General features: G+C 45.3%; 1 protein-coding gene across 5 annotated transcripts in view; it reads left to right on the top strand.

Annotated features, from left to right (window-relative positions):
- ZNF274 (zinc finger protein 274) overlaps positions 1-13382 on the top strand; it is a 32593-nt gene that overhangs the window by 11807 nt on the left and 7404 nt on the right. The window lies entirely within an intron of this gene.

Genomic DNA, 13382 nt, shown 5'->3' on the forward strand with positions numbered 1-13382 from the left:
TGTGTGTGTGTGTGTGAGAGAGAGAGAGAGAGAGTGTGTGAGATAAGGGAGAAAAATAATTTCTGAGTTTTTGGCATTAGCCAAGGATGTGGGGATGTCTGGTAAAGACCTAGACTTTGCTGAGGAGAGGAAATAAGGGGTTTCTGTTTTCTGTGCTTTTTGTGTTTTTTTACCTTTTTTTTTTTTTTTTTTTTTTTGAGGCAGGGTCTCACTCTGTCACGCAGGCTAAAGTGCAGTGGCCCCATCTCATGTCACTGCAACCTCCACCTCCCAGGTTCAAGCAATTCTCCTGCCTCAGCCTCCTGTGTAGCTGGGACTACAGGCACCTGCCACCACACCTGATATTTTGGATTTTTTAGTAGAGACAGGGTTTCACCATGTTGGCCAGGCTGGTCTTGAATCCCTGACCTCAAGTGATCCTCCCACCTGGGCCTCCCAAAGTGCTGGGATTACAGGTGTGAGCCACCACAGCTGGCCTGTTTTTTACTTTTTATGTTGAAATAATTTTTAATCTTTTTTTTCTTTTTTGAGATGGAGTCTTACTCTGTCACTCAGGCTGGAGTGCACTGGTGCGATCTTAGCTTACTGCAACCTCCGCCTCCCGGGTTCAAGCGATTCTCCTGCCTCAGCCTGCTTAGTAGCTGGGATTACAGGCATGCACCACCATGCTCAGCTGATTTTTGTATTTTTAGTAGAGACGGGGTTTCACCGTGTTGGGCCAGGCTGGTCTCGAACTCCTCAGGTGATCCACTTGCCTCGGCCTCCCAGAGTGCTGGCATTATAGGCGTGAGCCACCACACCCGGCCCCTATGTTGAAATAATTTTAAACAAACATTTACAATAGGCTGGGCACAGTTGCTCAGGCCTGTAATCCCAGCACTTTGGGAGGCCCCAGGTGGGAGGATTACTTGAGAAAAGTGTCAGCAACAAAGTAAGACTCTCTCTGTACCACAAAAAAACAAAACAAAACAAGTGTCGGGGCACATGCCTGCAGTCCCAGCTACTTGGGAGACTGAGATGAGAGGATTACTTGAGCCCACGAGGTTGAAGGTACAGTGAGCCAAGGTCATGCTACTGTATCGCAACCTAGGCAACAAAGAGAGATTCTGTCTTAAAAAAAAAAAAGGTCAGGTGCGGTAGCTCAGGCCTGTAGTCCCAGCACTTCGGGAGGCCGAGGCAGGCAGATCCCAAGGTCAAGAGATTGAGACCATCCTGGCCAACATGGTGAAACCTGTCTCTACTAAAAATACAAAACTTGGCCGGGCACGGTGACTCACACCTGTAATCCTAGCACTTTGGGAGGCCGAGGCAGGCAGATCATGAGTTCAGGAGATTGAAACCATCCTGGCTAACATGGTGAAACTATCTCTACTAAAAATACAAAAAATAGCCGGGTGTGGTTGTGGGCACCTGTAGTCCCAGCTACTCGGGAGGCTGAGACAGGAGAATGGCATGAACCCGGGAGGTGGAGCTTGCAGTGAGCCGAGATAGCATCACTGCACTCCAGCCTGGGCGACAGAGCAAGACTCTGTCTCAAAAAAATAAATAAAAATAATAAATATATAAATAAATAAATAAATAAAAATACAAAAATTAGCTGGGCATGGTGGTGCTCGCTTGTAGTCCCAGCTACTCAGGAGGCTGAGGCAGGAGAATCGCTTGAACCCAGGAGGCGGAGGTTACAATGAGCCGAGATGGCACCACTGCACTCCAGCCTGGCGACAGAGTGAGACTCTGTCTCAAAACAAACAAACAAACAAAATATATATACGTATATATACACACACACACTAATAGTATGGATAACTCAATAGCTTTCACATTGATTGAAGTTTTTGAACTGTCCCATGTCTTAACTGATTCTTGGAATGACAAATGAATGAGAAGGCACCATGGAGACACTCAAAGGTTTCCAAAGTCAGTCGAATACACCTATTTATACTTAAGAAGGACATCCACACAGCACATAAAAACATCCGTTTGGAAGTCATAGGTGTTTAGAATGGAATGCTTTACTGTGAGTGTGAGATGAGAGAACTGTCTTCTAAAGTGGTCGGTTTCTCCCAACAATGGCATGGCTGTGCCTCTAATTAATGCACAGAATTGGTATTGAGTTTAGACTTGGACCATTTTGACAACTCAGCCTGTGTGCTTCTCCAGCTTCCCATGATAGCAAGAACAGCAGTTAAGTCAGCAGTTCCCAACCTTTTTGACACTAGGGACCAGTTTTGTGGAAGACAGTTTTTCCATGGACCTTGGGGTGGGGAGGGATGGTTTTGAGATGAAACTGTTCCACCCCAGATCATGAGGCATTAGATTCTCATAAGGAGCATGCAGCCTAGATCCCTCACATGCACAGTTTACAATAGGGTTCATGCTCCTGTGAGAGTCCAGTGCCACTGCTGATCTGACAGGAGGCGGAGCTCAGGTGGTAATGCTCACTTGCCTGCTGCTCACCTCCTGCTGTGCAGCTTGGTACCAGTTCATGGCCTGGCAGTTGGGGACCCTTGGTTTAAGTAGAAGGGAAACAAATGCTAGGACAAATGGCATTCATCCTCAGGAAAGCACTGAATGAGGAATGATGCTGTGACAATAAGCAATGTAGGGAAATAAATTAGGCGGCACTCAAATCTTCAGCTCTCTAATTTCCCTTCAAGAACCATTGCCATATATGTGGCTGTTGGGTGGAACACTTGAGATGTAAACTGTTAAGAGTTTAGTCATTAGGAAAGGAATGCAGGGAAGAGACTATTATGAAGGTCATGATTTAGGAAACCCTGCAGGGCATTTTACAGTTTTTACTTCTCAAGAAGTTAAGTAGGGGCCAGGCACAGCGGCTCATGCCTATAATCCCAGCACTTTGAGAGGCCAAAGTGGGCAGATCATTTGAGCTCAGGAGTTTGAAACCAACCTGGGCAACATGGTGAAATCCTATTGCTACATAAAATACAAAAATTAGCCAGGCATGGTGGTGTGTGTCTATAGTTCCAGCTACTTGGGAGGCTGAGGTGGGAGAATGGCTTGAGCCTGGAAGGTGGAGGTTGCAGTGAGCTGGGATCCTGCCACTGCAGAAAAGAAAACAAAGTTAAGTAGGAAATGAGTCCTACAAATAAGAACTTGGCAGCTTTTTGAAACATAGACCAAACGTGAGTCTGAAAAAATAAGTTTGATGAGGAGAGTGTTTTATTGGGAGGAAGAAAGGCAAATTCTTCTTGAGATTCCATCCTTTGTATAGCTTGAGAAGGTCACACAGGCCATGGAGTGATCAACGGCATACCATTATTTTATCCAAGAACAAGATGGAATAAATGTGTTTAGTTTGAAAAAATTCACTTTCGGCCTGTCTTTGCCCTCTTTAATATTTTTGCCCTCTTTAATGTCTTTGCCATCTTTCATGGGACATTAACCAGCAAACACCCCAAATGAAGTAAGTCTTTTTCACGAACTTTTCAACATCTGAGAACTCACACAGGGAAGAAACCTCAGAAATATGATCATGTGAGGCAAGATTTCTGGCCTAACTCAGTCTTATCTTGAGAGAATTCATACTGGAAAAGTTCTTACATTGAGTATTACATCAAAGAGCTTCTGAAACCATGAGAATATAATTGCTGTGGGAAAGATTTCATGCATAGCTCTCTTATTCAGCATCACAGAAGTTGTACTAGAGATTACCTAAGAACATAGGGTTGGAAAGGCTTCGGGTGTCCCAGAACTCACTGGCAAGAACCCCTCTCTGAACACAGCATTTTGGGAACCCCTTCAGTAGGAGTCCTCATTGTTTTCAGCATCAGAGGACTCATATGGGCAAACATCCTGTGAATGTAATCTGTGCAGACAAATAACCAGCCTTAACTATCAACTTATGTGACAGAACGAAAAAAATGCACACTAGAAAGAACCCCATTGAATAATAAAAATGAAATGTCTCATCCTATTTTTATATCATGTTGTAGAGAAGGCAAATCCTACATAAAACACTGATAAGTATGTAAATGTAGTTAGTCTTGTCTCTTCTAATTTGCTTATTATCTGACCTGAACATTTAGAACAAATATTTAAAATATGGATGAGAGCAGGTGTTCTTTTCCTTCTATATGTCCCCATTTGCTAACACAATGACTGAATTACTAGGAGCTCAGTACATGCTGTTGAGCGAATAGATGTCTGAAGAAGTTGCAGGAGACAAGAATATGTCTTCAAAGAAGACTGAATATAAGGCAAGGCTTTGAAACAAAAGGGTAGGTAAGAGAGGGTAAAAGAAAATCTTTTTCTTTTCCCCCCCAAGACGGAGTCTCACTCTGTCGCCCAGGCTGGAGTGCAGTGGCGCAATCTCGGCTCACTGCAAGCTCCGCCTCCTGGGTTCACGCCATTCTCCTGCCTCAGCCGCCCGTGTAGCTGGGACTACAGGCGCCCGCCACCACGCCCAGCTAATTTTTTTTTTTGTATTTTTAGTGGAGACGGGGTTTCACCATGTTAGCCAGGATGGTCTCGACCTCGTGATCCACCCGTCTCGGCTTCCCAAAGTGCTGGGGTTACAGGCGTGAGCCACTGCGCCCAGCCAGGAAAATCTTCACTTTGAGTGCTACAAAGAACTTTTCAGGGCCCACATTCTTGGCAACTAGGTTGAGTCTGGAATGTTGGGTGGCTGTCAAACATGTTTTGGCTGGAATTCAGTGAAGCAGAGTGATCTCATGCTTTGTGATCTTTTATTGAAGAACACTTTACATTCTGTGCCACCTCCCATATATCTGATCTCTAAGACTTATGTAAATTGTGACCCTCTTATCTGGGGACCACTCTCCCTGTGTTTCAGGGCATGTACTCAGGGATAACTTCAAAGCCTGAAATGTCTTAACTAGTAATTAAGAAGGAAAACAAACGAACCAAGTGTTTGAAGCAGACATTTTTTGGGGGAAAGAAAAATACCATCAACAGTCCTATAGAAAGAGGAACAATGGCTTTAAGGGAATAAAAAAAGAATAATAATAAATCAGAAATAGAGAAGAAAATAATATTCCAAGAACTCATTTTGTGGATAGACAAAATGCCAAAATGACTGAGTAAGTAGAATAAATAACCAAACAGTAAACCTATATAGAGGAAAAGAACCTGTACGGATATTTTACATGTAGTTTTTAGTTACAGTACTTTGCACAGCTGTTACAAAGAATGAGAAACCTCTTTATGACTGATTTGAAACCGTATGTGTGTACTTAAAGTATATGACATTTTAATATATAAATATATATAAACTATTAAAATTACATTCAAGTGTGCTTGCTTTGGCTTATACTAAAATTGGAACAGTACAGAGAAGATTAGGATAAAAATTTTAAATTTAAATTTAAAAATTTAAAAATAAAATACACAGTCAAGTGTGAACACACAAATATGGCTGTGTGTCAGTTGATCATCAGTGGAAAAACGTGGAGACTTCTTTGGAATTTTATATTAATTTTTGGAGGTGCTGCCCATAGCCGTGCTCAGAGAATGGAAATGGTAGCTCCTTCCTGTCGTGTCACTGCTTCCTGGTCCAGTTCCTGACACAGTATAGGTGCTCAGTAATTATTTGCTGAGTGTAGGAATGAACAAACAAAACATGGAAAGATTTTTGGAAAAGTATAGAGTTGCCAAAATTAGTCCTAGGAGAAACATTAAAATTAACTTTCTTTTTTGTTTTTGTTTTTTGCATTTTTTAAGAACAAATTGACCACTTGCATCTGAGTACTGCCCTGAGCAGTGGAGATTTTTTAACTTCCCATTAAAGACAGGGCTGGGTGCAGTGGCTCACACCTATAATCTCAACACCTTGGGAGGCTGAAGTGGGAGAACTGCTGGAGCCAGGAATTGGAGACCATCCTGGGCAGCATAGCAATTCCTGGGTTCTACAAAAAATTTAAAAATTAGCTGTGCATGCCAGGGTGCACACCTCTGAAATACTATTAAAATGATATATTTAGCCGGGCATGGTGGCTCAGGCCTGTAATCTCAGCACTTTGGGAGGCCGAGGCAGGTGGATCACCTGAGGTCAGGAGTTTGAGACCAGCTTGGCAAACATGTCGAAAGCCTGTCTCTACTAAAACTACAAAAAATAGCCAGGTGTGGTGGTGGGCGCCTGTAATCCCAGCTACTTGGGAAGTTGAGGCAGGAGAATTGCTTGAACCCAGGAGGCAGAGGTTGCAGTGAACCGAGATTGCACCATTACACTTCAGCCTGGGCGACAGAGCAAGACTCTGTCTCAAAAAAAAAAAAGAAAGATTCAGCAAAATGACATTACAAAATAAATTTATAATAATAGCTTGGCTTGGCCAGGTATGGTGGCTCACACGTGTACTGGGGTGGCTCAATCCCAGTACTTTGGGAGGCCAAGATGAATGGATCACTTGAGGCCAGCAGTTCAAGACCAGCTTGGCCAACATGGTGAAACCCCGTCTCTACTAAAAATACAAAAAATTAGCTGGGCGTGGTGGCATGCACCTGTAATTCAGGAGGCTGAGGCATGAGAATGGCGTGAACCCGGGAGTTGGATGTTGCAGTGAGCAGAGATCGCACCACTGCACTCCAGCCTGGGCTAAGGAGTGAGATTCCATCTCAAAAAGAAAGAACAAGCTTTGGTTTACACCAGGAATATCAAATTTGACCTGGATATACAAAAGATATTAAAACCTTTAAAAAGTTACACCAAAGAATAAATTATTAAGGATGAGCAGGACCTATTTGAAGAAAGTCATAATTGCTGGAGTGTGGAATACATGATAAATAGAAGTATTAACTTACTTTGAGGGCTTAAAAAGGCTAGAAGTACTGATGTGTTTCAGCAGTAGTGTCCTGAAGTCATTCTAGCCATCAACCTCTGGAGAAATGCTGCTGGAGCCATTTTACCATGGGACCAGAAATACAAGTCCCTGACATGGGCTTGGCTGAAAAGAAGCAAGTGGGGTGCAAACTATGTGTGCTCTCATGTTACAAAGAAGCTATGTTGAATCAACAAATATTACTTGAGCACTTGCCAGGATTCCAGGTACTATTCCAGGACTGGATCACAGTGACGTGTGGGGCAGGTCTTACACCTGCTTTCATTGGGCCTACATCCATTCCATGGCTGACTGAATCAACAGAAATGAGCTTGCCCATTCATTACCTCAGTCGCACTGGGCACCTTTCAACTGCTCATTGGCCCTGCAGCTAATGCTACTATGTTGGACAGTACAGATTAGAACATCTCATTTATAGAAAGTTCCATTGGATAGCACTGCTCTAGATAGGGTGACAGACATGATAAATTAATCAGATATTTGGGATGGTAATCTGTTGGAAAGAGAAGGAAACAACGGGATATGTTGCTGGAGGACAAGCGAGATATGGGTGGACAGCGGTAGTTTAGAACTAAGCAGGAAGATGGTTCTGAGGAGGTGACATTTGAGCTCAGAGCTGAATGGGAAAGGCGAACCAGGTGAAGATGTTGGGGAAGACTATACCAGGCAGGAGGGTGGTGCACATGTGGATCTCTGGATGAAAGGCCTTATTCTAGGAAAAGTAAGATGCTGGCTGTGGGAGACCCCCGTAGTGTCAAGGGCATGAAATAACAGGGTTTGGAACCCAACTCCTTTGTTGCCCACTATGTTAGGCTGTTCTTACATTGCTATAATTACCTGAGACTGGGTTATTTATGAAGATGAGAGGTTTAATTGACCCACAGTTCTGCACGCTGTACAAGGGTGGCACTGGCATCTGGTTGGCTTCTGGGGAGGTCTCAGGGAGCTTTTTACTTATGGTGGAAGGCAGGGAACAGACACATCATGGCAAAAGCAGGAGCCAGAGAGAGGAAGAAGGTGCCACACACTTTTTTTTTTTTTAGACAGGGTCTCACTTTCACCTAGGCAGTGGTACGATCATGACCCACTGCAGCCTCGACTTCCTGGGCTCAAGCGATTCTCTCACCTCAGCCTCCTGAGTAGCCGGGACTACAGGAGCATGCTGCTACACCTGGCTAATTTTTTGTAGAGATGGGGTTTTGCCATGTTGCCCAGGCTGGTCTAGAAATCCTGGGCTCAAGCAATCCACCTACCTCAGCCTCCCAAGGTGCTGAGATTACAGGCGTTAGCCACTCTGCCCAGCCACACTTTTTTAAACAACCAGATCTCGTGTGAATTAACTTATCACCAGAAGGATGGTGCTAAGCCATTCTTGATGGTTCATCAGGCCCCACCTCCAACACGGCATCACTTTTCAACCTGAGATTTGGTAGGGACACAGAATCAAACCATATCATCCACTCTGCAACCCTGGGCAGGGTTCCTAGCCTATCCCAACATGAATTTCTCTATTATTATTATTATTATTTTTTGCTTTCTGAGATGGAGTCTTGCACTGTCACCCAGGCTGGAGTGCAGTGGCACAATCTTGGCTCACTGCAACCTCAGCCTCCCAGGTTCAAGCGATTCTCCCGCCTCAGCCTCCCGAGTAGCTAGGACTACAGGTGCACACCACCACGCCTGGCTAATTTTTGTGTTTTTAGTAGAGATGGGGTTTCACCATGTTGGCTAGGCTGGTCTCAAACTCCTGACCTTGTGGTCTGTCGGCCTCGGCCTCCCAAAGTGCTGGGATTACAGGCGTGAGCCACCGTGCCAGGCGTATTTCTTTTGTGTATGGGTTGTACATTTGCTTCCTGTGACTGTGGGCAGCCTTCGTGAAATGGTGGTACTGTCATTGATTCGAAAACTAAGTGATGTCAAGATCATCAGCAGCCTTTGGCAGATCCTCCTCTAGGCTCCACTTTGGGGTGTGAGATCCACAAGTCCCAGTTGGCAGCCTCAGTGGTCCACTGGAGGAGACAGACGCAGAAGGTAATCCAACAGGGAGCTTAGTGGCACTGAGGGAATGATGAGAGAGAGCTGAGAGCTTTCCGGACAAGGAGAAAAAGTGATGGAGTACTGTGCCCAGGGATTAGGGGAGCTGAGGGTAAGTACTCTTCTGACTCTTCCCCCACAACAAGCTGCTGAAAAGATCATTGCTTTTTGTTGTCTTTTGGACTAGTATACCTGGCTAATCAGCATTCACTGGGAAACAGCACTGTGAGGAAGACAGCTGCCTAAGGCCTGTTTGTCACCGTGGAAGGGAAGCAGCAGAGAGGTAGAAATATCCTGAGAGAAGAAAATAGTGTCAAGAGAGAGAAAGTAGCAGCTCCCCTCAGCCCTTACCACATGCTGTGCCTGGACAGTATCTAATCACTTCGGCTGAAGAAACTCAGGCTCAAGAGGTTAATCTCTTGATTAAACCCCTTGCTCTGAGCCTCAGTGAATTTGTTTCATAACCCATTAGACAGTTGTAGGTGAGGGGACTGCGTTGCTACGGGCTAATTCAGCTGCCGCGCTCAAAGCCATTTGGAGTTCCAGCTGATAAAGATCATGCAGCTCCACATGAGTGGGTTGGGTCAGTCATGTCTGTGGAATGAGATGGGTGGAATGAGAATCCAGTTCCACCTCTGCCTGCTGGTGAACTTAAGAGCTTCCATTTTCTTCTCCATGAAGTGGAGCAGCTAATTTCCTGGAATAGACAGTGGTAAGGATTGTCCTAAAGGTCTTGGGATAGTCTGTGGGTTGAGATGTGGAGGACTGAGGTGCACAGAATGAGTCCATCACTTCCCCACCAGTTTCTGGGTTCGTGGCCTGTCTTGTTCACTGTGGTGTCCTTGGTTCCATAGCACGCAAAAGGTGCTTTATGATAACTGTGTACAGAACAGAGTGTGGCGCCTCATGGGTTGATGATCAAGATTAAAGCAGAAGTAAGTACATTAGAAGCGGGGGAGCGGGTGGAGTAGAAGAATCCAAGTTTTCCTAGGGGCTAAAGCACTAAAATCCCTCAATTAAGGAATACAGAAAGAAAATTTTAGAAATTTATGAAGTAACATGTTAAGATTTTTTAAGTGTCATGCATGATTACCTAAAATAGTGCTGGCGGCCCAGTGCTGATCTGCCACTGACCCCCCCAGGAAGTAAAGATTCAGTTGGTGCACGTCCCATGTCCTAGGCATTTAGTCCAGTGCTGCTGGGCCGCCAGTAAATCTTATCCCCAGCTGCTTCTCAGGAAAAAGTCAAGCTTTAAGAGCCGTAATTGGGGCGTGCGGTGGCTCACACCTGTAATCCCAGCACTTTGGCAGGCCGAGATGGGCGGATCACCTAAGGTCAGGAGTTCAAGACCAGTCTGGCCAACATGGCGAAACCCCGTCTCTACTAAAAATACAAAAATTAGCTGGGCATGGCGGCGGGCACCTGTAATCCCAGCTGCTCGGGAGGCTGACAGAATTGCTTGAATCAGGGAGGCGGAGGTTGCAGTGAGCCGAGATCGCGCCACTGCACTCCAGCCTGGGTGATTAGGAGCGAAGCTCCATCTCAAAAAACAAAACAAAACAAAAAAACGCTGTAATTGAGAGAAAATAAATGAAGTATGCCCTCAAATGAAGAAAAGTTATTTGGGGCGAAATAAGTCCCCAGAAGTCCTAAGAAACAGAAAGGGAATTAAATATAGATCACAGCAGTTATAAATAAGCTGGAGAGGGCAAGCCCCCAAAATGAAAATACCTCAAAAGCTTATTTGGGGGAAGAGGTTGGAAATAGGTGCTCAAGTGTGTCTGATTAATCTTATCAAGAAGAAAAATCACTTCAAGCGTAGACTAGGAATGGTCAAGAATTAAAAGCGTGGCTCAGGTCCTGCTCTACAACTGCGCCACCTCGCTGGAAGGACGGCGTGGGCTGCAAGGAGGCGGCGCGGCCGCTGGCTCTGGGCGGATCCCAGCGCGGAGCTGACTACCTGGGCCCGTGCCAGCAGTGGGCACCTCCAGTCAAACCTGTGCAGCGCGCAAACAGGAAGCCCAGACCGACTAGGGCTTGTACTCGAGGACCGGGAGAGGGAAGGGGTTGGGAGCCGCCTGCTGTGGCCTCAGCGGAAGGTCTCTTCCAGCCCGCGAAGTCCGGCGAAATACTTGCAGGTGAGGCAGGCGTGGAAGCTCCTGCCGCGCTGCCCCGTTGCCCCATGTAGGCCCAGGACGTGTACTTGTCAGCGGGTAGTGGGGAGAACGGTACCGGAAGCCCGTGTCTCAGAGGCTGCTGGGAGGTGTAGTGCCTGCGGGTGACGTAGTTCTGGGCGCTTTTCCGGGTCCGGGAGGCGGGGTTAGAGGCGTGGCCTAGAGGCGTCGACCCATTTCGCTGGCAGAGAGCGCGAGTCTTGTGTGGACGGTGATCTGGGCGAAAGGGTCAGCTTATGGTTGTGGCTTCGAAATCCTGAGTGCGCGATGACGGAGACCAGGGCCGAGGAGGGTCTTGTGCAGGCGGCCGCCGGGCTCTGAAAGATGCTTCCGCTGGAGCTTTTTTATTTTTAACGTAGCTGCAGCTGTTGCACATTAGTAATTTTATGCCCTGCGACCGCTTTTCTGCGTTGTAGTAATCCCGCTAAAACTAGTGCAGGTTTTACTGCTTACAAGGGAGTTTTTAACAATTTTCTTAAACTGTGTTACAACACTACCTGTTCTTCCAGCTTTGTCCTAACACACACCGCGCGGGGCAGGAATTGTATGTTGTGGAAATAAAGACCTAGGCCGTCCAGATGAGCACACGCAGAGGTTGACTCAGAGCCAGGTATAGTAGGGAGCCAGCCATGGTCCCTTGTGTTCTGTAGAGAGGGTCCAAGGCAGGTAGGGAGTGAGAAGACGTGCATTTATAAGGGAGGGTTCTGAGTGGAGAACCCTATTGGCTTGGCGGGGAGCAATAAAAGGGTATACTGGCAGTCATCTAAGTCCTGACCTGTGCTTGTTGCCAGAGGTTGTGGGTCAGTGCTGTGTTAGCTATATTTGGTTTGGCTGTGGTGGTTTTATTCATTCCCTTGGTGCCTCTATACCTATCTTCATCTCCGAATAGCTCCAGTAGATTCATCCAGTGAAAGTATTTGTGGTTCCTTGCTGTGGCTTTGCTAGTTCATGCTGAGCTACTTCCTGGTGGAATTGTACTAACCATTTATACTCACAACAGCAAGGGTGAAATTGCAGGTTTGTTCTTGTCGTTGCCACTAAACACTACAAATATCAGAAGTAAGTCATAATCTGTAGTTATTTATGCTTTTATATTTGTTTTTAAGGCTTCATTTGTTAGGGACAATGTCAGGCTTGGTAACCAAGGCTGGAGTGCAGTGGTGCAATCATAGATAACTGTAAAATCAAATTCTTGGGCCCAAGCAGCCCTCCTGCCTTGGGCTCCCAAGTAGCTAAGACCACAGGTGTATGCCATCACACCCGACTAATTTAAACTTTTTTAGAGACAGGGTCTTACTATGTTGCCCAGGCTGGTCTCAAGCTCCTGGCGTGAAGCAAATCTCCTACCTCGGCCTCCCAAAGTGCAGGGATCATAGGTGTGAGCCACTCTGCTGGCCAGATTATTTAGAATTAGCATTTTGGAGGGGAGTTTAGTGGGCTTTCTTGTTTCCTGTTGTTTTGTGCTGCCTCCTCAGCATTTCAGGACCGTCCTGGAGTTCAGTTTAGCAGTGTGCTCTTGTGGACTCTGTGCCAGGACCCAGAGCCCCTGCCTTTCCCACATACCCTCGTTCTTGTCCCCAGTGGAGGTTGGAGAAGGTTATTTTTCCTGTGACTGTGGATACATGTACAGTGTCACAGATCCCTTCTCAACCCTCATTGCCTTTTGTTCTTTTCCCTATAACAGCTATATGGAGATATAATTCACACATTGTAAAGTTCATTCTTGTAAAGTGTACAGTTCAGTGTTTTTAAATATATTCACAAGGTTGTACAGCTTTCACTACTATCTAATTCCAGAACATTTTCTTCACCCAGGAAAGAAACCCCATACCCATTAGCAGTCTCCCACCAATCCTCTCAATTTCTCCATTTCCTAACAATTACTAATCTACTTGTCTGTCTTTGGATTTGTATATTCTGGACATTTCATATTATATGTCGCCTTTTGTGTCTGGCTTATTTTACTTAGCATGATGTTTTCAAGGTTCACCTGTGTCGTAGCATATATTAGTAGTACTTCATTCCTTTTGATTGCCAATATTTCATTGTATGAATAGATCACAATTTGTTTATACATTCCTCAGTTGATAGACAATGGATTATTTGTACTTTTTGGCTATTATGGATAACACTTCAGTGAACATTCTTATAGAAGTTTTTGGGGGCATATGCTTTCAATTTTCTTAGCTATATATACTTGGGGGGAATCTGTGGGTCATGGATAACTACGTGTTTAACTTCTGAGGATTTGCTAACCTGTTTCGCAGAGTGGTACAGCATTTTATATTCCCACCAACAGTGTATGAGTATTCCAGTTTTTTTTTTTTTTTTTTTTTTTTTTTTTTTTTTTTTTTTT

The sequence above is a fragment of the Theropithecus gelada genome, chromosome 19 (assembly GCF_003255815.1).
Source record: "Theropithecus gelada isolate Dixy chromosome 19, Tgel_1.0, whole genome shotgun sequence".
In the NCBI taxonomy this organism is placed as follows: Eukaryota; Metazoa; Chordata; class Mammalia; order Primates; family Cercopithecidae; genus Theropithecus; species Theropithecus gelada.